General features: G+C 50.7%; 1 protein-coding gene across 1 annotated transcript in view; it reads left to right on the top strand.

Moving 5' to 3' along the window:
• Window positions 1-22361, top strand: part of COL4A1 (collagen type IV alpha 1 chain) — a 207521-nt gene that overhangs the window by 104280 nt on the left and 80880 nt on the right.

Raw genomic sequence — 22361 nt, 5'->3', positions numbered from 1 at the left:
TATGTGTGTGTATATTTGTGTGTGTGTGTGTGTGTGTGTGTGTGTATACAGTATATATATAATTTGTATGCTGCCTTTCTCCCAGAAGGGACCCAAGGCAGCTCACAGATTTTTAAGAAATATTACAATAAATATTCAAAAGGAATAAAACCATTTAAAACAGTATAAAGCCATGCAGCAACGTCACTGGGAAGGGGTGTGAACCACACCAGAAGGGCTGGACACCCAAGAAGGGGAGGTGACACCAGGTTGGGTCCCTTCTTCCCTCGGGTGCTGTTTGGGCTCCGCAAAGGCTTTTACAGGCCCCCAGGCCCCATGGAGGGGCCTTTCTCAGCTCCCACAGAGGGGCTTTTCCCGGCATCAAGGCTCTGTGGAGGGACTTTTCTCAGCACCCAGGCCACGTGGAGGGGCTTTTGCTGGTGCCCAGGCCCTGCAGGGGCTTGTTCAGGCACCCAGGCTCCACGGGGGCCTTTTTCAGGCACCTCTGCCCCAGAAACCCTACTAGAAGTTCGGAACCAGACGTCCCACTCTCCAGAAGTCCTGCAATGGGTATCATTCAGTGTGGGAATGCCACTGAAACCATAGTCCAAATATAAAAGAGATTTTGTTCAAGGATTCCATTATAAGTGTCACCTCATGAGGGTCTTTATGCAGGTCCCCAATGAAAAGATTTTTTTAAAAAATAGAGACCTCATTAAAATATGTGGAAATAATTGCAAGTTTAAAACAAGAGACAAATTTTAAAAAGATGGGTTAGAATGACAGTGGGTTTCTTTGTATTGGCAGTTACATGAAAGATACAGGATGGATAAGAAATTAGAAGGTTTTGAGTTGGAGAAATAAGAATTGGAAGAGATAGCTATGGGGGGAAATAACCACAAAATTACAAAATTTTATAAATTACTTCTGAAGTAGAATACAGAACAAGAAACAAAGAGGGGATGATAAAATAGGCTCAAAACATAGGCTACCCTATCAGTTTAGAACACTGGGGAAATCATGGAAAAAATATAAAATTTACATTATGGTATAACCTAAGAAAAAATTATTATAAAATGTTTTTTTGTGAATTTTTCGGGCTATGTCACCATTTTCGCTGAAGATGCCAAGATGCTGGCAAACTGTCAGGAATAAACTCTTCTAGAACATGGCCACATAGCCTGAAAAACCCACAAAAAACTATGGATGCTGGCCATGAAAGCCTTCGACTTCATATTATAAAATGCTATTTTACACCAGTGAAAATAGCTAAAATGTATAAAAATAAAGATAGAACATGTTGGAAATGTAGAGAAATTCTTGTGACTTTTTATGACATATGGTGGTCATGTTTCAAGGCCAAGAAATGCTGGCCAGCAATTCATATTATGAGTTCTAAAAATTTGAATATAAAAATACTAGTGTATCCGAAAATGCATTTATTTAACATGTTACATGGAAAATTGCTGGGGGGGCACCAAGCTGGCCCTCCTTCTCCATACCAGGCTTTCTCCCCGGAGAGGGAGCCTAAGACGGAGGAGCCTGTAAGAGCGCACCTGTGCCCTTCCCACCCTGAAGGGGGAGGTTGGCCCAACCAGGTGTCATTCCTCCTCCTAAGTGACACCCAGCATGATCTGCATCTCCTACACCCCTGTAGTGATGCCACTGATGGTAACTGCTGATAATACAGTGCGCCCGTGCCATACGCGGGCGCGCCATACGTGGCCTTGAGCATATGTGCTTAAGGTGCGGCGCGCCCGCGGGGCAGAAAGGGCGGCGCATCCCATTCAATTGAATGGGCGCACGCGCCCGTTGCGCCCCGTGCGTGCCCGCGCTGCTGCGCCGCCACGCACAAGCCCCATTGTTTCCAATGGGGCTCGAGCATAGGCGGAATTCGCCTTACGCGGAGGGATCCGGAACGGATCCCCTGCGTAAGGTGAGGACGGACTGTATATTGAAATGTCATTATTTTTCCAATTCTAACTGTTGAGGACTGACTGATTAAACTGTGCAATATGCTAAGCTTTGCTAAATTAACTACAGTGGTACCCCGGGATACGAATTACCCAGCTTACGAATTTTTCGGGATACGAAAAAATCCCATAGGGATTTATTGTTTCGGCTTACGAAGGTTTTTTCGGGTTACGAAAAAACCTCGGCGCTATTTTCAATGGAGCCGCGGCAGAGCCGCGGCTTTTTTTCCATTAGCGCCTATGGCAATTCAGGTTACGAAGGTTTTTCGGGTTACGAAATTAGCCGCGGAACGAATTAATTTCGTAACCCGAGGTACCACTGTATAATAATTAAAGAAAATATCTCACCCAGATTTGAAGAAAATTACACAGAAATTATATAGAAAATTGGACAGAAATGATATGCAGTCTCAGTTTAGTTATCTTGGGCGTGTTACAGACGGGCCCATGAGGCGCTGTCGTTACACGCAAGGGGTGGCGCTCCCTGACGTGCCTTGCCCCTCGCGCATAATGAATGCCTCAAAATGGCGGCGCCCCAGCTATACAGATGGCCGCCGCCATTTTGACATCGTGGACGTGTAGCGGCTGGACGTCGTGCGGCAGAAGTGACGCCGCAAGTGCATGTCTTGCACCTTGTGGCGCCACTTCCAGGGCACAGAAAGAAGCGCCATTTTGGCGCATCTATCTTGCTGCGCCCTGGAACCGCGCGGCTTGGCTGCTGCGGTTCCCGGACACAGCAACCGGCAGCGGCACAAGACCACCCATTTTGGGTGGTCTGTAATGCTCCTCGGCATCTAAGGAGAAGTCAAGCTTGTTTTGGTCTAGAATCCATTGATTTGTCTTTTTAGCAGTCTATGGTATCCACAGAATTCTTCCCCAAGGTCACATCTCACATACGTTCATTTTCTTCCTATCAGCTTTCCCCACTGTTCAGCTTTCACAAACAAACACAAAAAATGGAACTATAATGGCAAGGATAATCCTTACTTTAGTGTTTAGTGATTATATCTAGTGATAATGAAAAAGAACAGAATACCAACATGGCAAACACATTGTTGTTACCTGCATTTAGAAGCTGTGCATGTAATTGCAATTCCATGCATATTTATTCAGAAATAATAATATACAATAGGTATTACTCTCTAGGGCAGGGGTAGGCAACCTTTTTGAGCCGGGGGCTGGGTTGCTGTCCCTCAGACAACTGGGGGGCCAAAGCCGGGGGGGAGCTTCCACCCTCTGGGGGCGGGGACGCGTGCCGGGGGTGGAGCTGCCACCCTCCGGGGGTGGGGCTTTCTCTGCTCCCTTTCCCAACCTCCAGCTGTCTGAGCTAGAAGTGGGGGGGGGATATTGGGAGAGGAGGTGACAGGCGCGCGCCTGCTCCTCCTGCCCTTCCTTGGCCCCCAGCTGCCTCTCAGAGACAGTTGAGAACCAGTAAGGGCCTGTGAGGGGCAGGAGCAACAGGCGCGCGGCCCCTGCTCCTTTCCTTGGGGCTTCGCCAGGCCTGAGGTGTCCTCCAAAGGACACCTCAGGGCTGCCAAAGCCCCTCAGGGAGGAGGGGACGTGTGCCTGCCCTCTTCTCCTCGGCCCCTTCCTTCGGCCGAATGGGCTCCAAGGGGCCCTTTCGGCCGAAGGGGACGGCCGAAACCACTATCATTGTTAAAGCAGACCTTTTAGCATTAAAAGCACTGGAAATACACAGAAATGCACTTTGGAAAGTCACACTGTCTCACCTTCAGAAAGAGTGCATGTCTCAGAAACTGACTGATATCATCATCATCACCACCACTGTCATTGTTAATGCAGAATACTGGAAAAAATGCACTTTTTTTTTTATTTAGTATTCAAAATCCAAAATTAACCAATCATACATATCAAATAAACAATATCATCTTCTTTAAATAAAACCAATCGGAGGTACAGACATATGATCAGAAATATAACACAACCTTGCTCGTTCTTACTATGTGTATCTATCATGCTATTCTTTATTGCATTTTACTATGGTATGACTCTTTGTTCTACAATATTGTTGTGTTCATATATGCACTACCTTTATGTTAACATGAATACAAAAAAAAGAGAAAAAAAAGATTTAACATGCTCTGCTTCAACAAACTATTACTTGTGACCCCTATCTTCTTATTCAACTTCATACTTCATTCATGAACATTAGCTGACTATTACATTCTTTTATTCCATCTTTTGTACACAAAATCTTCAAAGGGTTTCCATGGCATGTTACAGACTGCCCAAATAAAGCTGCTTCGGGTCTCTTTGGAGGTATGCTATTTAAATGATGCATGGGTCCTAAGAGTCTGGAGGTCGCGCCAAAGCCACACTCCATTCCTAAGCACTGGAGTGCAGCTTTGGTGCAGCTTCTGGATTCTTCGGATGCATGCATCATTTAAACAGCATACCTCCAAAGAGACCCGAAGCAGCTTTATTTTGGCAGTCTGTAACAGGCCCATGAGTCATTTTTATATTCCTCATTATTTAATAGCACAGTTAATTTATCCATTGCTTTTATTTCTATGATCTTCTTTATCCATTTGGCTGTATTTGGTACTCTTGCCAGTTTCCAAAATTTGGCCAGCAATATTCTGGCTGCTGTTATAAAGTACAGAACGATTTTCCAGTATCTTTTCTCCGGGCCATTCCCTAAAAAGCTGGTCATATTAAGCAAGTATAGTTCAGGAACCATAGTGTAATTTGCACCTATTATTCTCTGTATGTATTTTTTCCCAGAAGCGCCTGACTTTAGAACATGACCACCACACATGGTAATAACTTCCTTTAATACCACATTTCCAACATTTGTCATTTTTGCTACTGTTAGGCCATTTAGATAGTCTTGATGGTGTCAGGTACCATCTATTTACAACTTTAAGATATTTCTTTAAGGTCTTGGGCAACAGTAAATTTAGCTGGTTTTTCCATGAATTTTCCCAATTGTCAAGCGTGATAGGGTGTCCCACATCCTGTGCCCACCTTTCATATTAGATGTTGTTGTTTCGGATTCAAACCCCTCGATGCTAGAAGATTGTAAAATTTCGAAACCTTTCCTTTATCCATGTCCCAGAAGATTTTATCCAATTCATTTGGATGCGGCTCCAGCCCTCCTTCGATAAGTCCTCTTTAATTTTGATTTAATTGGAGGTACATAAACCATTGAACCTTGATTCCTCTGCATTCTAGTTCTTCCCTGGATTTAATTTCTGTCTCCCCTCTTGATGTCTCTTGATTATATCTTATTCTTCTTCGTGGTCTCTGCGAATCATACAAATGGGGTTTTACTGCGCCTGCGCAGTGCTGCTCGGAACCTACTGGATTCACTGGGCAAAGTTTACTTTGCAACATATAGAAACTTTTTGGCGGTAACTCCGCCCACCCGTTATAAGGCCCCTGCCTTCCCGCTCTTTTCCCCAGTTCCTTTTTTCCGCCGCACTAGCTGCTTGAAGGAACTCGCTCGCTTTGCTGTTCGTTGGAATCACTTCTCATCTTGACCTCGGACCGTTTTTGACCACTCTTGTCTCCCGACTAATTTTGGACTCTCGACTGTTGACCTCGCTTTGAATTCTCCTCTGGCTCTGACGACTCGGAAATGCCTGCACCTTTCAAGAATGGCGACGTTTGCGGGGGCGAGGTGCCCGTCCAGGACCCACACTCCTCCTGCCTGTTGTGCCTCGGCAAGGACCATGACACCAAGGCCTGCCCGCTCTGCAGATCCCTCTTCTCTCAGGCCCGGAAAAACCGTGAGTCCCGACTCATTCGGCAATCGCCCTGGGCAAGGTGCAAGAGGGAGTTCTCGCTCGTCATCCGTCCTGCCTTCCGCGCCCCCCTTCATCTTCAGGGCCAGCGGTGTCCAGTGTGACATCCGCCAGGGCCACCGTTTCCAGCGTGGTGTGTGTCCCGGCCGGACAGTCCCTCCACCACCTCCGATGTGGCCCGAAACCGCCCAGCGCCACCGACGAACTCTCCAAGCGCCCCCACAAGTCTTCAGGGACTGAGAGTACCGAGCACGTCCAAGTCTGCAAAGTTCGCACGCGAGGAAGGGAACCGGGGCGGAGGTCCAACTCGCCTCGCCTTCATCCTCCAGGGCTCCAAGGCATCTCGCCACGCCTCCAAGCGAGGGAGCCGGCTTCATTTCGGGAGCGACCCATGCCCCGTCCTCTGACAAGGCAAGGTCCCCAAGACCCTCCTCATCTGGAGCGGCTGCTGTACTCCTGGACCTCCCGGAAAATCCATCTTTCCGCGAGAGGAAACCGAGACAGGGAAAAAGAGGCACCACGACAGGCGGGTCGTGACCCTGTCTCTAAAAAGTTCAAGCCGTCAAAGGAGCAAGCCGGGACCGACTTGCCTAAGGCGAAGGACAAGAGGCGTTCTCCTTCTAAGAAGGCCCGCGTCCACCTGGCAGCTCCCCTGATCCAGAGCCTGCACCTGAGGTACAGCTGACTCCGGTACCGGACACGCCACCGCCTCAGCCCACTATGGACTTTGTCCATGAAGGGACACACGCTCCCGCTCTTCCTCCTGGAGAACTGTCGCTTCCCCATTCCGGGAACGAGGACGATGAGGACCTGCCCGTAGACGGAGGCACCGGACCTATTCCTCGACACCCAGTCGGGCCGTACTTCATGTCGGTCACAGAGGAGGTGGCACTCAGGGAGTTCACCAGATTGAACCCCCGTCCAGCTACCCGCAGGAGGGCACCTCTGCCAGATCGGTCCCGAGTGCTCCGTGTTCGAGAGGCTCCTTCCCCACCTCGCCGGCTTGGAGATTCCGGATGACGTCCAGAGGCAGTTGGTCGAGGTCAGGGACAAGACCCACTCCATCGGAAGTTGGCTCATCACCACTTCCAGAAACATGGCTGATTGTGCAGGAGGGCCATGTCTGCATCCATGGCACTCAGATGACACGCCTGGCTGAGGGCCTCAGACCCAACCCTACCGTCAGAGCGGCCATCGAGGACATGCCGCTCGACGGGACCGGGCCTCTCCATTCTGAAACCGACGACCGCCTGAACAGGAAGTTCAGAATGAATGCGGCGGCGAAGAAGCATGGCATGTCCTCTGCACCTGCTTCTCCATTCCAGAAGCGTCAGCGCCCGTGGCGGCCGCAAGGTCAGTCACAGGGGACCTTCTCCGGGATCGGCAGGCCCGCAACAGGGCTCCCAGAGACGCCGCTTCCCCTCGCAGTCTTCCTCCTCCCTGGCCGTCGCAACTTCCCCCTCAGTACCGCAAGTCCCCGGCAGGACACCGACCAGGGGAAGAAGAGAACCTGAAGGGACGCAGTGCAACCCCCGTCTTTGGACATTTTGAGGCCCTTTGCTAACCCTGGGCCTCAAAACATCGGACTCGTGGGTTCAAACAGTCCGTAGGGGTATGCCCTCGAGTTCCAAGAGCTCCCTCCAACTGGAGCCTTCATGTCCACTCCCCCCTTGGACACCCTTCGACGAAGTGCGCACCTTGCTTGAAAAGGGGGCAATCTCCCCTTTACCGCCCGACCAATGTCCTAGAGCTTTCTCCAGGTACTTCACGGTACCGAAAGCAGATGGGGGCATCAGGCCCATCCTGGACTTGAGACAATTGAACTGTTTCTTGACTACCGCCGCTTTCGAATGGTAACTTGGCTTCCATTCACCTCTACTTCGCCAGGGCCTGTGGTTCGCGACGAAGGACGCCTACTCCACATCGGGATTCGAGAGTCCCACCGGAGATTCCTCGCCTTCGCTGTCGGCTCCACCTCGTACCAATACAACGTTCTTCCCTTCGGCTTGGCCACGGCTCCAAGGGTCTTCACAAAGTGCATGGCACCGGTGGTGGCATACTTCATCAAAAGGGCTTCATGGTCTTTCCCTACCTGGACGACTGGCTGTTTGCAGCCGAATCCCAATACGAGCTGCAGAGGCAGTCTCATTCCCTTGCGCCTCTTGGACTCCCTCGGGCTGGCGTCAACAGGGAGAAGTCCCACTTCACACCGACCAGGCAGGTCAAGTTCATCGGGGCCATTCTCGACTCCAAAGTTGCTCCGTCTTCCCCCTCCGGACCGTTTCCAGGCCCTGACAACGTCTCTCAGGCCTTGCATCTCCCACAGAGGGTGAGGGCCAGAGATGTCCAAGTCGCCCTGGCCACATGGCATCGACGACATTCGTCACCCCTTGGTCAAGACTTCATCTTCGACCCTGCAATCTTGCTTCCTCTCGGTCTTCTCTCCGATAGAGGACCCCCCGTCCAGGGGCTCACGGTACAAGACCGATAGCCGCTTCCCTGAGATGGTGGTTGGACCGCCGCAACGTCTGCACCGGGATGCCTTTTCATCAGCCCCAGTCGCAACTGACTCTGACAACCGATGCTTCCCTGGAGGTTGGGGCGCTCACCTGCCACTTGGTCGTCAAAGACAGGTGGTCCGCACAAGACAAGCTCCTCCACACAACGCCTTGGAGATGCGGCGGTGGAAAAGGCATTGAGGGCGTTCGGTTCGCCGTCACAGGAAAGGTGGTCTCCTGAGGAGACAATACCACCGTGATGTTACATCAACAAAACAAGGGCACCAGATTCCAAGACCCTGCTCGACCTCACGCTCCCACATCTGGGACTGGTGCACAGAGACGCGTCCTCCTCCAGGCGATTCACCTTCCCGGGGAGGACAACGAGTTGGCAGACCGCCTCAGCAGATCCCATCGGTGTGCCACGAGTGGAGGCTCCATCCCGAGACGGTCAGCGCCTCTCGACCGGTGGGGAACCCCCCGGATCGACCTCTCCCGACCAGGTGGAACAGCCATGTCCCCAGTTCTGCTCCAGGAAGCGAATGGACGGATCCCTCGGAGACGCATTTGCCTTCCTCGGACGGGGGAGCTTCTCTACGCCTTCCCTCCGTCCCTCTCATCATCAGGGTGGTGTCCAAGTGTCACGGACAACCGATGCGATCCTCATCACTCCGTGGTGGCCGAGACAACCCTGGCTTGCATCCCTCTCACCTCTCCAGGAGATGTTTTCTCCGCCTCGACCCGCGTCCGGACCTCTGTCGATCCAGGACGACGGATTCCTCCACCCGGACATCGAGAGCCTGCCGCTGGAGCCTGGAGGATACAGCCCTGATGCCCTGCCAGAGGCGTGAGGACGGTGATCCTGGCTGCAAAGAAACCTTCCACCCAGCGGTCCTACGCCCTGAAGTGGAAAGATTTGGCCTCTTCCGGACCGAAAGGGCTTGTCTCCTGCTCAGGTGTCCCTCCAGTGGTGCTGAGTTTTTGATGGCATTTTTGGATGAGGGGTATCCCTCGCATCCATCAAATGCTACCTGTCTGCCATTTGGCCAAATATCAGTTCGGGGGGGGTTTCCTTCTCAAGGACCCATTGGTGAAAGGGTTCCTTAAGGGATGTGCCAACCTGTACCCTCCGTGTCGGCACCGGCACCGGCTTGGAGTTTGGAGGTGGTACTGTCGGCCCCCAATCCAAGCCCTTTGAACCGATGGCCACAGCGGACTTGAGACTACTGACTGGAAAACCGCTTTTCTTGTGCCATCACCTCTGCCCGCCGTGCGGGCGAACTCTGTGCCTTACAGAGGACCAGCCATTCTGAGGTTCCACAAGGACAAGGTGGTCCTCCGCACAGACATTACTTTCTTGCCGAAGGTAGTGTCGGCTTTCCACATGTGCCAAGACTGTTGCCCACTCTCGCAGCAAGCCCAACATCGGATGCGGAGCGACGCCTGCACTCTCTTGATGCCAGGAGAGCACGGGCGTTTTATTTGGACAGAACTGCTGCCTCCAGTCGGTCCAAGAGACTTTTCCAATGCTATTCGGAGCCGAAGAAGGGGTTGCCTGTGTCTGCGCAGAGGTTTTCCAAATGGGTGGCTGGACCATCCACCCTGCTATGAACTGCTGGGCAAACCTCTCCCTGGCAGGGTTCGGTCTCATTCCACAAGGGCAATGGCGGCATCCTCTGCATTCTTTCGGGGATTCCCTTGGAGGATGTCTGTAAGGCTGCTGTCTGGTCCCAACCTCTAACTTTATTAAACAATAGGTTGGTGTCAGAACTCCAAAGCCATTTACTAATCAATATTCACATCCACTTTAGTTACTGCTCATATTGCTGTGTAATTGCTTTAGCTGTAGTTCTGCCTGCTTTTAATGGGGGGAGGGGGTGCTAGCTGGTGCTTGGGAATATTGCAGTCATGGTTTGGAATGCACTGTTTAATTAGCTGGAGACATCTGTGGGCTTGTCCAAGGTCAGGTTGACTTCCAGGCGCAGCTGGCCTGGGAAGCAAGGGGAGGAATAGGACGGGCTACAGGAAAAAAGGGTGGGGGCTGAGTGCTTTTAACTTAGTGTTTGAGGCTTGGCTGTTAGATTTCGCTGAAAAGTTTGTCTAGCTACATCTGCTTGTATTTCAATAAAACTTCACTGCTTTTAGCAAGTTGCTGTTGTGGATTTCTGGTGGAGGTTCTGGATCTTACGTCAGCGAAATCTAACTAACATCATGTCTGAGGTGAAGGTACAAGTTGAACAATCCAATCTTGAGATTGCGGTCGGGAAGACACCGAGGACATCGGGACCGAGGGAAGGAGCGGCTCGGGACCCAGGGAGCGAGGCCCAGACCGGGAACCAGCTCTGAGGACCACCAGAGGACTGGTGGTACCTGCCAGCGGGGACCGGGAGGCACCGGCGCGCGGCTGGCGACTGTTGGCGTGGGACCAAGGACTGGGGGAGGCTATGTTGCAGAGCCCTGGCCCTGAGACCTATCGGAGGAGGTGGCAGTTGTCAAAGACGACATCCGTCAATTGAAGGAGATGATGGCCACCCTGATGCCCAAGGAGGGAAGAAACCGGGCCTGGAACCCGAAAGGCACCCGCAGTGGCCGCCGGCAGGGCCGCCCGTCCAGTCGACACCGAGGAGGACGACGGTTCGGAGGTGGAGACGAGATGAACAGAGCACACAGCCTCCATCTCGCGAGAGGAGTGGGGGGAACCTCAAGAATTCGACGCGGAGAAGCGGAGGCGCTGCGTGAGCGCTGGCGGCAGTTTGGAGGCCAAGTTCAACGGGACCCGGACAGCTTCCATTCTTCCTCGCGCGGTGGCGGGACACATGCGGGCCAGAGGGGACTACTTCCCGGATGAAGCCAAGTGAGTGTGTGGCCGGCTGACTGAGGGCCAAGCGGTCAGTGGCTGGTGCAGCTGTATGACTGTGGGGCACCGGAGCTGCGGTCCCTGGACGCATTCATGACAGCGCTCGACTCGTTTCGAGGACCTTCCGCGTGGATCGGGCAAAGGCCAAGTTCGCCACCCTGCACAGGGAGCCGATCCGTGGCAGAATAGGTGTTGGAGTTCAGGGCGTGGCGCCAACACCCGGATTACGGACGCAAGATGACTCGCCAGTTCCAGGATGGGCTCCGCGCAGACCTGCTAGAGTGGATCCTGATGAAAGAAACGCCCGCGGACCTAAAAGTGGATTCGCTGTCCGGCGAGGCGGAGGCCACCAGGGAGCGGATGGCGGGGCCAAGCAGAGAGCAGCATCCAACAAGGGAAGGTGGCAGCGACCCCGGGCCGAAGAGGCAAACCCAAGACTTTCGGCGAGGTGGGAAACACGCCGGATGAGACTGGGGCTCTGTTTGGCATGTGGGAAAAGGGGCCACATGATGGCAGCTGCCCGATAGGGCCACGGTCAAAAGGCTTCTAAGGCGCGCCAGCCGGCCTCTGGCCCGGAGCCCAGGGAAAGGGCCGCCGGCCAGGCTGCCACGCCGGCCGGGCCAACGACGAGCGCCCACTGGACCGGCCCAGGACCAGGACATCCCGGACTTGGTGAGTGGAGGGGTTTCCATATATTACTTGGAAGTTAAATTGGGACATAAAATAAAAGGGACTACGGAGCCAATGCGGGCGGCTTCGGGACTCGGGGTGCACCCGATGTTGATCGTGAGAGACTGGTGCATCTGCTCCAGATGAACAGGAGCCTTTGCCGGAATCGATCTTCCTGCAGATGGATGGGACGGTCATGGGGGGAAACCCAGCAGTTATCAGACAGAGAGACTTAATCCTTCAGGTTTCGGGACACTGGGAAACCATCCGGTTTGTGGTTGGGCCACCAGGGGTTGTGATTTGGTGTTGGGAATAGACTGGTGGCGTTTCACAACCCATTCATCAATTGGAGAACTAAGCAGTGTGGTGTTCAACGACCCTGGGTGTAGTAAACATGTAGCTTCTGCAGGGAACAGGGGGAGGGAGCCTCACCGTGCCACCGCAGGGACTGTCTATGGTCCGTTCCCAAAAGCGGCAGTCAACAGCTACAGGAGATGGGGAATTTCCCAGAGGTCTATAAGGATTTGAGTGGCAGGGTTCGAGGAAACTGAGTGTGACCTCCTGCCACCTAACCGGGACACAGACGGTGCAATAGAATTGACACCCGGGCCCACTCCCAACCCAAACTGTACTCAATGACTCCAAGGGAGATGGTGACATTGAAGAGTTCATTAACAAGATTTGGCCAGAGGTTTTATCCGCCCCTCCAGCTCCCCGTTTGGGGCGCCAGTTTTTTCAGGGAAAGAAAGATGGGACACTCCGGTTGGTAACAGACTACAGAATCGAATGCTATCAGCACCTGTAGCAAAATCCCCTGCCGCTAATGAAGACATGTTGAGCAGGTTGGCCAGGGGAAGATATTCACCAATAGACTTGAGGGACTACTTCGAGTAAGAATTAAGGAGGGGGATGAGTACAAGACAGCATCCATTGCCATTGGGGGCCTTCGAATATCTAGTCCCCTTTGGGCTTGGCGGGGGCCTTCGTGCTTCGCAGCTGATCCATGAAGTGCTGCAGGACTTGCTGTACGAAGGGGTGCTGGTATATTTGGACGACATCCTCATTTATCCCCGGACCTGTCCAGCCATGTGAAGCGGGGGCGAAAAGTCCCTGCAAAGGCTGTTGGATAACAACTGTATGTTAACTGTCTAAGTGCGAATTTCATACAGATAGTTTTAGAGTCTTGGGATATAGGGTGTCCACCGGACTACAAATGGACCCGCACAAGTCCAAGATGTCATGAACTGGCCTCACCGAAACCCGCAACAAGTGCAACGATTCCTGGGGTTTGCAACTTTTACAGGCAGTTCATTCCCAACTTTGCCCAATTGCATTACCCTCACCAACTTATGAAAACCAAGGTGGGGGGGGGGACATCCGTGAGCCAGCATGCTGAGGACCAGACAGCCCAATGAAACCCTCACAAAGTGGAATGGACTCGGAATGCACTGAGGCCTTTGTACAGCAAAGAAATTGTTCAGTACAGAGCCTGTCCTCAAACACCCAGACCACTGAACACAGCCTTTGTGGTGGCAGGTTGATGCTTCAGATGAAGCCGTGGGGCAGTGTTGATGCGAGGGATAGCGAGGGCAAACGAGGCCTTGTGCCTATTGTCCAAACGTTTTGATTCGACCCAAAAAGGTTGGTCATGCTGGGAAAAGAAGCCTATGCCATAAAAGGCGTTGGGTTGGAGACAATTCTTGGAAGGGGCTCCCCACCCTTCGAAGTGTGGACGGATCATCGAACTTAGAGGCCCGCAAACCCCCAAGCAGCGACTCCCAAGCAGAGGCGGTGGGCCAAGAGTTCTTTAAGTTTAACTTCACCATAAAGTTTTCCCTGGTAAAGAAAATGTGTTGGCAGATGGGTTATCCAGAATGCATGGACCAGGGCAACAAGAACGGAGTGAGCTACAGACTCTGTTCACCCCAAAAATTGGGGCTGGGGGTGATCACCCGCTCTCAGGCCAAAAAGAGCAGGATATTCGCTTGGAAACTCTAGATCCCATTGTGCGGGAAATCTTAGCGGCCTACGAAAATGTGAGGAGCTGGCCGGCCTAAAGGATAACTCCAGGCTCAGAGCAGGGAGTATGGACAAACGAGGGGAAAATAGATGTGCCTGAGGCCTGCAGGCCAAAAGTGCTTGAACTCTGTCTGATGTCAAAGCTGCAGGACATTGGGTTTTTCATCAAAACATGTTGACCTGAGCTCAAAGTACTGGGGGCCCAAAGCTCGTAAAGGGGTGGAGGCTTATGTACAGGGGGTGTTCAATTTGTGCCAGAGCCAAACCCCACACGGGCAAACCGAGTGGCCCTGCTGCAGCCGGTGGAGACCCCAACCTGACCCTGGCAACATATTGAATGGACTCATTACGACTTGCCAGAAAGCAGAGGCAAAGACACATTTGGGTTGTCCACAGACTTGTTCCAAACAGGTGCATTATGTGGGCTGCAAAGGGGTCCCCAGTGCGTCCAAACTGGCTGATCTGTTTATTGAAAATAATAATTGCACTGTTTGCCGGACAAGATTCTGTCCGATCGAGGATCATCGTTCACGTCGAAAATTTGGGAGGTGCTTGCAGGATAAGTTGGGGATGCAATTGGCCTTAGCTCTGCTTTCACCCAGCTACGGACGGTCAGACTGAAAGGTTAATCGGAGCCTGGAGGTCTATTAAGGTGCTATTTCAATTACCTGCAAGATAACTGGATGGACTTATTGCCCCATCAGAGGTGGCTTTTAATGTATCTGTACATGCCAGTGTTGGGGTGTCTCCTTTTCAAGTGGTTTTGGCTACGAACTAGGTCATCCAACAACTAAATCCTGGGCCAAAGGATCCGGTCCAGTGGGAAATGGAGTCAGTTGCTGCGGGACAGCTGGCCAAGATTGAGGAGGCCTTGAAACAGGCCAAGTTGGACTACAACGCTTTGCTGAACGCACAAAAGCCCGCTGGGGCATTCAAAGAGGGGGATGGGTTGTACTTGTCCCCCAAGAACTTAAAGTGTAGAGACTTGTAAAAATTAGGCCCTAAATTTGTGAGTCCTTGGCTGTGAAAAGACTTGTTAGTGAGGTGACTGCTGAACGCGGACCTTCCCACAAAATGTAACAAGCATATTAACCCGCTTTCATTTCAGCCTGCTGAGCCTGCTGGAAGAGGACTAAGGAACCTGCTCCACTGCCATGATGCATTGAGGGAGAAGACACTTGAAATTGTTAAAATTTTGGACTCTAGGGTTGTAAAGGGGGGTCTGGGAATATCGGTGCAATGGAAACATTTCCCAATTGATATGGCTGAATGGGTGGGGGTTAAACATGTCAATGCTGAGCGGTTAAACATGAGTTTCATGGCGTACCCTGATAAACCTAGGTTGGCTAAATAGTGCTTTTGGGGGGCAGAGTGTCAGAACTCCAGCCAATTACAATCAATATTCACATCCACTTTAGTTACTGCTCATATTGCTTGTGTAATTGCTTTAGCTGTAGTTTCTGCTGCTTTTAATGGGGGGGGGGGTGCTAGCTGGTGCTTGGGAAATGATTGCAGTCATGGTGTGAATGCACTGTTTAAATTAGCGGGAGACATCTGTGAGGCTTGTCCAAGGTCAGGTTGATTCTCAGGCCTAGCTGGCCTGGGAAGACAAGGGGAGGAATAGGACTGGCACAGGAAAAAAAGGGTGGGGGCTGAGTGCTTTAAATAATAATAATAATAAAATAATAATAATAATAAAACTTTATTTGTATACCGCCCTTCTGAAATCAGGGCGGTGAAACAACAAGAAATAACAATATAAAAACAGAGCCATACGTTAAAAACAATTCAATAAAAATAATAAAAATTTCATGTCGGCAAGACAGTGCTACTGGGGGGGGAGGAATTACTGTCCAGGGTAGCTGTGTCGACTAAATGGTTTAACCCTCCTGAATTGAGGTAGGGAGGTGGCTGAGCGGAGCTCGAAGGGCAAGCGCATTCCAGGTTTGGGGGCTGAGATGGAGAAAGCCCTCCTAGGGGGTAATTATATTTCACCTCTGGAACTCTTAACAATAGCTGCCCTGAAGATCGAAGTGCGCGGGGCGGATTGTACGGGGAGAGCGGTCCTCCAGGTACCCTGGGCCCAAGCCATGTTTAGGGCTTATAGGTAATTACCAACACCTTGTATTGCGCCCGAGCGAATAGGTAGCCAATGCAAGTCTTTAAGGACTGGTGTTAATACTGGCCCTGGCAGTGCCAGTGACCAGACGGGCTGCCATATTCTGCACAAGTTGCAGCTTCCGGCTATGGTACAAGGTTTCCCCATGTAGAGCGCATTGCAGAAATCCAAACGAGAGGTTACCAGGGCGTGGTACAACATTTCAAGGTACTCCTCCCACGGTCAGGTAAGGGACACAGCTGGCGATCAGCCGAAGCGATAACAGGTGCTCCTGACCGTCCATCCACCGGAGATTAAGGTGGACGACGAGTCCAGGAGCACCCCCAAGCTGCGTACAGAGTCCTTCACGGAAAGCGTGATTCCGTTCAGACGGGTGGAACCACCGCCAACCTGGACCGGGGGAACCTATCACAAGGTAACTCCGTCTTCTCTGGATTCAGGTGAGTCTGTTGTCCCTCATCCAGCCCATACCGACTCCAGACAGGCCACGAGAGGAGAGACGCCAATCCCGGTCACTGCATCAGTCCGAGACTAGAGAAGACTATTTGGTGTCACAGCGTACTGAAAAACCGCGCCCCATGTCTCCGGATGATCCTCCCAGCGGTTTCATGTAAATGTTTTAAAAAGCATGGGAGACAGAAGGGCCCTTGAGGACCTCAGATGTAAGGGCCCTCTCTCGGAGCGCACGTCTCCCAGCTGCACCATCTGGACCTCCGGGAGGGTAGGATCGGAACCACTGGAGCGCAGTGCCCCCGAATTCCCACCCCGCCAGGCGCCCAGAAGGATACCATGGTCTAGGGTAATCAAAAGCGCTGAGATTGTCCAAGAGCACTAACAGGGACACGCTTTCCCTGTCAATGCCCAGACGGAGATCATCGACCAAGGCGACCATAGCAGTCTCAACCCCGTAACCAGCCTGAAAGCCGGTTTGAAATGGGTCTAGATACCGTTTCATCAAGATCGATTGAAGTTGGATTGCAACCGCCCGCTCGATCACCTTCCCCAAAAATGGCAAAGCGAGATTGGCCGATACTTATTATGCAAACGGGGGTCGAGGGAGGGCTTTTTTAATAGAGGTTTACTATGGCAATTTCAATTTGTTGGAAAATTGCCCATCCCTCAGTGAGTGTTAATAATCTGCTGTAACAACAGGTTACAGCCGGCCCCCCTGTGTGCCGCTAGCCATGGGGACAGGGATCGAGAGGGCATGTTTGTCTTCCTAACACTTCCAAGGATCTTGTCCACATCCCGGTACTGACAGACTGAAACTGATCCAGACAACCAAGTTTCACGGATGCCCTGGATACCTCTACTCTAGGTTCTTCGCTCTAAGGCTGGCCTAAGACCTTCGCTTACCTAGAGATTGATCCGCGAAGAAGTGTTAAATTGGTCACAGCAGGCCTTAGAAGGTTCAAGGATCTGGTTCGGGGCAGGAGGGACTGAGTTAGCTCCCTCACTACCCTGAACAATCTCCGGACGCGACCCGCGGACGCGACACGCGTCAGCAATAGAATGAATTCTTAGCTGCACAAATCGCCTCTCACATAGTCCTTCAAAAGATGGTCTAGGAGAGTCTTGTCGGATAAGCGCTGGGTGTTTTCCGCCAGCGGTGCTCTAGCCGTCGCAGAACCCGCTTCCTCGCCCGGAGGTCTTCCGTAACCAGGGCTTATATTGGAAGCAGGCCTGAGAGGGGCGCTTGGGAGCGATACTGTGTATAGCCTTTGATAGACCGGTATCCCAGAATACCGGTCAGGGCATCAACAGAGTCGCCGCATTTCCACCATAAGCCCCTCTAGGGCTTCCTGGAACCTATTAGGTTCCATCACCTCGAGGGTGGACCATTCAATAGGTCCCGCCGCCTCCGGGAGGGATCTGGGTAGAAGTCTTGATCACAGCCTCTACCAGGAAATGATCCGTCCATGACAGGGGGAAATAGTGGTTATTTCCGCCCACGGATTTTCCATGCTCGTACAAAAAGACCATATCGGCATATTACCCGCAGAATGCGTTTGGACCCGAGACCAATTGAGACAGGCCAGGGGAAGTCATGGACCATGAATCACGAACCGCACCGGATGGAACATGCTTGGCCGCGAAGGGAATGTTGAAGTCCCCCTCCCAGGACTAAACGCCTGGGGGATTCAAACAATACCCTCCGAGACCAGCGTTGTCAGTTCGTTAAGGGAGTCTGTTAGCGCACGAGGTGGCCGGTACACCAAACAGAATCCTAAGCTGTCTCTGGCCTTCAAGGTCAGGTAATACACTCAGTGGGGTGGAAGTTGACGACATGGTTCTGGAAAGAGCAGGTTTTCCTGTGGATCAAGGCGACCCCCCCCCGCCCACCTAACCTGGGTCTGGTCCTTCACTGAGTAACCCGCAGGTGGGCCGGGGCCCACACAGCTTCCCCTCCAGCCCAAGCCAGGTCCAGTAAGCAAGCCAGGTCACAGTTGTTATCCTCGATTAGGTCATAGATGATGTGGGACTTGTTCTTGAGGGACCTGGCATTGCACAGGAGCAGAGTCAGGGTTTGTGTATGGTTGGAGTGACCCTCAGGTCCGTTGGTTATGAGAGGGACAGGAAGGAGAGATAGGTATAGCATCGATCTCTCCTTCCCCTGGTAACGCAAGTCCCTACTCCTACCGCCATAACTCCCCCTGCCCCACACTACCTCAATAGGAGCTCCGCCACATTAGATGGACTATCCCCTACCCCCCCAACCAAAACTCTCCATTCCCAAATCCTCCCCCTCCCTTCACAAGTACAGCAATAGGGACGAAGAGAAATCGCAGTGAACTTTCTTCGTCACAAGCCGGCAAGTGGGTCTCCTCTGCCCTCTAATGGCCCTTGCGAAAGCGCTGTGCGGGTGCGAGAAAGTCCTCCGAACCGCTGCCCAGATGAAAAAGAGCGGGCGGCGTCTTCAGGGGGTGCCGGGAGCCGGCTTTCATGGGGCCCTCTCACCGGCCCCGCCCCCACCGAAAAGCGCCGCCGTCGGCGGCGAGGGAGAGTCCCTCCTGGGCCGCTGCCCAGTGTAGAAGGGCGGGGCGGCGGCGTCCCTTCAGGGGGTGGCCGGGAGCCGGCTATGGGGCCGCTCTCACCCGGGCCCCGCCCCACCGAAAAGCGCCGCGTCGCGGCGCGAGAGGAAGTCCTCCTGGGCCGCTGCCAGGTGTAGAAGGGCGGGCGGGCGGCGTCTTCAGGGGGTGGCCGGGAGCCGGCATGGGGCCGCTCTCACCCGGCCCCGCCCCACCGAAAAGCGCCTTTTAACTAGTGTTTGAGGCGTGCGGTTAGATTTCGCTGAAAAGTTTGTCTAGCCCATCTGCTTGTATTTCAATAAAACTTCACTGCTTTTAAGCAAGTTGCTGTTTGTGATTTCTGTGGAGGTTGCTGGATCTTACAGTTGGACACCAGGGCCATCCGAGACGCAGCTTTCGGGAAGGCTTGGTTGGTTTCAGGTTGCATTGATTGCACTACTGATGGTTGTGTTTTTGCACTTAGGTACAGTTGGCACTGTTTACATCTGTTGAATGTTGGTGCACAAATTTTATGGGATCGGTCCTTGCATGACCCTTGTTCCCTCTCAGGTCCACAATGTTTTGCTATGTTTGCCTTGCATGAACAAAAAAGACTGATTTTTTCTGGTTCAAGTGTTATGTTACAATAAATATACCTTGCTTTACCATAGCTTGGTTTCAGACACTCCCTCCCCGCATCACCCCAAGTTGTCAGTCTCAAACCATTTTATTATCGCCGAGACACGAAGAGGACAGGTTGCTTACCTTAACGTATTTCTCGAGGGTCATCTGCGAAACTACAAATCCCACCCGTCCATCCCCTCATGTCCTGCTCTCATTGGCTCTCCCGCTGCTTGGCGGACAAAATTGCAGACTGGGGAAAAGAGGGAAGGCAGGCCTAAACGTGTGGCGGGAGTTACCGCCAAACGTTTCTATATGTTGCAAAGTAACCTTTGCCCGTGATTCCAGTAGGTTCGCAGCACGCGCCAGCGCAGTAAAACCTATTTGTATGTATTCGCAGATGACCACTCGAAGAAATACCATTACAGGTAAGGCACTGTCCCATTATCCACTTTGGGCTTTTTCCCTCTACCAAATAAGCCTCCTGTGCTGCATACCCACCTATGGTATCTTGAAATAAAACATAGATCTTATTATTTTCCCAAATTCCAACAGGGGCTTCCCTTGAGTGCTGGCAACTTCTTTGTTAACAAATCTTTGCGATACATACGACCGTCGCCAGCCATATCTCCCTTTGATGACCAATTTACAAATTATTATTTTCTAACCTACCAATCCGCCAGCCATAAAACCCGCTGCCCAACCATATATTTCTGTTTGGTAGAGCAACCACCCTTTCCTTCTTTTGCGTATTCTGACTTTAATCCTCTGCCCTCCTCTTCCCACAAGAATTGCTATCTCTTTTCCAGTCAAAATATCTCTCATTATTAATTATCGGGAATTTAGAAACTACCTTATATGGGGAGCACTTCATTTTGATGGTACTTATTCTCCTACATGACAAGTCAATTTATTCCATCTCTCCATCCCTTGTGATCTGTCTCCACAGTTTGTACTTATTTTCAAATATTAATATTTTATTCATACCCATATACCAAGTACTTTGCTTTTTTTTTACTTCGATCCTGATTTATTGTCAAATTTCCATTTACCTGCTCTCATATTCTTTGTGACAATATGGTTTTGTTTTTATTATCTTGAATCCTGAATAGAACCAAATTCATTCATTTCACCTCAAACCCACGATCAATCATTTGATTGGATCTTCTATATTAATAACATACTCGGCATATGCCGACGCTTATATTCAACACCTTTACTTTGCACCATAATTTTTGTTGCTTGATAGATTGTTCAAAACTTTAATGCAAATGAAAAGCAGTGTGACAAGGGGCACCCTTGTTTGTACCCTCTCCCTTAATGCAGTTTGTTTTTTGTCCATTCCTAAAAACTTGAATTTTTGGATTCGCAATACAATGGCAATATTTGATAACCATTTATCTCCAAAACCCATTCTTTCAGACCTCAATCAGACTTTCATCGCAAATTACGAATGCTGTTCAGCGTCTACCAGCATTAGTGCCCATTTTTGTCATTATGTGTTGTATAGTGCTCTATTTATTCAGGATGGTGCGTATGTTAGTTCTTACATGCCCCTGGCAAGATCATTTTGATGTATGTATCATGCTTCGTACATTTTCAATCTATGCCATAATTCCGTATAATTTTTACGTCTAATTTAGGAGTGCATGGCTGTACCTAGTGAGCTCAGTACTATCCTTACCTCTTTCGGAATTAGAGTCACATTTGCCAGTTCCATTGTTGGGTCTCCCCTCGTGCTATGTTGTTGCATACTTTCTCTCATTCCCTGGCGATCTTTTTCAAAGGTTTGTACAATATGGCCGTGGCCATCCGGCCGGTGCTTTCCCTCCTTCAGGTTTATTCTTTCAAAATTCCCCCTCCTGCTTTGGTTTTTCCAAATCCCAATTTGTCTTTGACCACTGTAGATCTTTCTTCAAGATAGGTATGCAATTTTTCCTCAAATCCTCCATCCTTGATAGCCTGTTTTCTTTAAACCTTTGTGAAAGATTCTGAAAGCTCTTATTATCTCTTCCTTTGGGTTTTATCTTTCCTATCCTAATTCATTAATCAACTTTTTCAGTTTCTTTTTTTAATTTGTACGCTACCCCGACCCAATTTAAGCTCCTCAAAGTTGTTGTTTCCTTTCTCATTAACTTTATCGCTCCTCCATATAGCTGCTGTATCTATTTTTGAATTATATATTGATTCACATTCTACTATTCTTATGATTCTCATCCTTCCCTCAATCTCTTTAGTTCTCTATCTTTTTTGCGTTTTTCATCTTTCGTCTTTTAATTCTGATCCCTTTTGATTACTCCCTCTCATCGATTTGAAGGTGTCCATCCCACCTTACTTTTCATTCCATTCGTGTTGTTCCTTGAAAATTGTTTCATTCCCTTTATAATTTCCACAAATTACTACCTTTAATCAGATTCTCATTAACTTCCATGATCCTCCATTTCATAAACCGACACCTATTGTTAATTCTATTAATTATGATCAACGATAATTAGGTTATTTCCCATTCTTTTGAGTTTGTTGCCCATTTTTGTTACAAAAAACATGCCAGACGGGATAATGACTTGTGAGTCTCAGATAAACCCGTTATCCTTTTCCCTTAAAAGATATGTCCAAACGTCCATAGTTCCGGTTTCCTCTAGCAGCTTGAGCGCGTGCTAGGGAGTTTCCTTGATTATTTTAATTTTCCTTATTAGATCCCTATCCTTTTAGTTCAAGACCCCATTAAGTCTCCTGCTCAACATTAGGTTTCAGTTTACCATTCATTCAATCCTATTAAATTGAGGAAAAACTATGTCCTTTCTTTCACGGGTCCATAGATGCACCCATTTAATTGTTATTACCCACCACG

Source organism: Sceloporus undulatus, chromosome 1 (genome assembly GCF_019175285.1).
Source record: "Sceloporus undulatus isolate JIND9_A2432 ecotype Alabama chromosome 1, SceUnd_v1.1, whole genome shotgun sequence".
NCBI classification, from domain to species: Eukaryota; Metazoa; Chordata; class Lepidosauria; order Squamata; family Phrynosomatidae; genus Sceloporus; species Sceloporus undulatus.
This window is presented reverse-complemented; position numbering and strand designations above follow the sequence as displayed.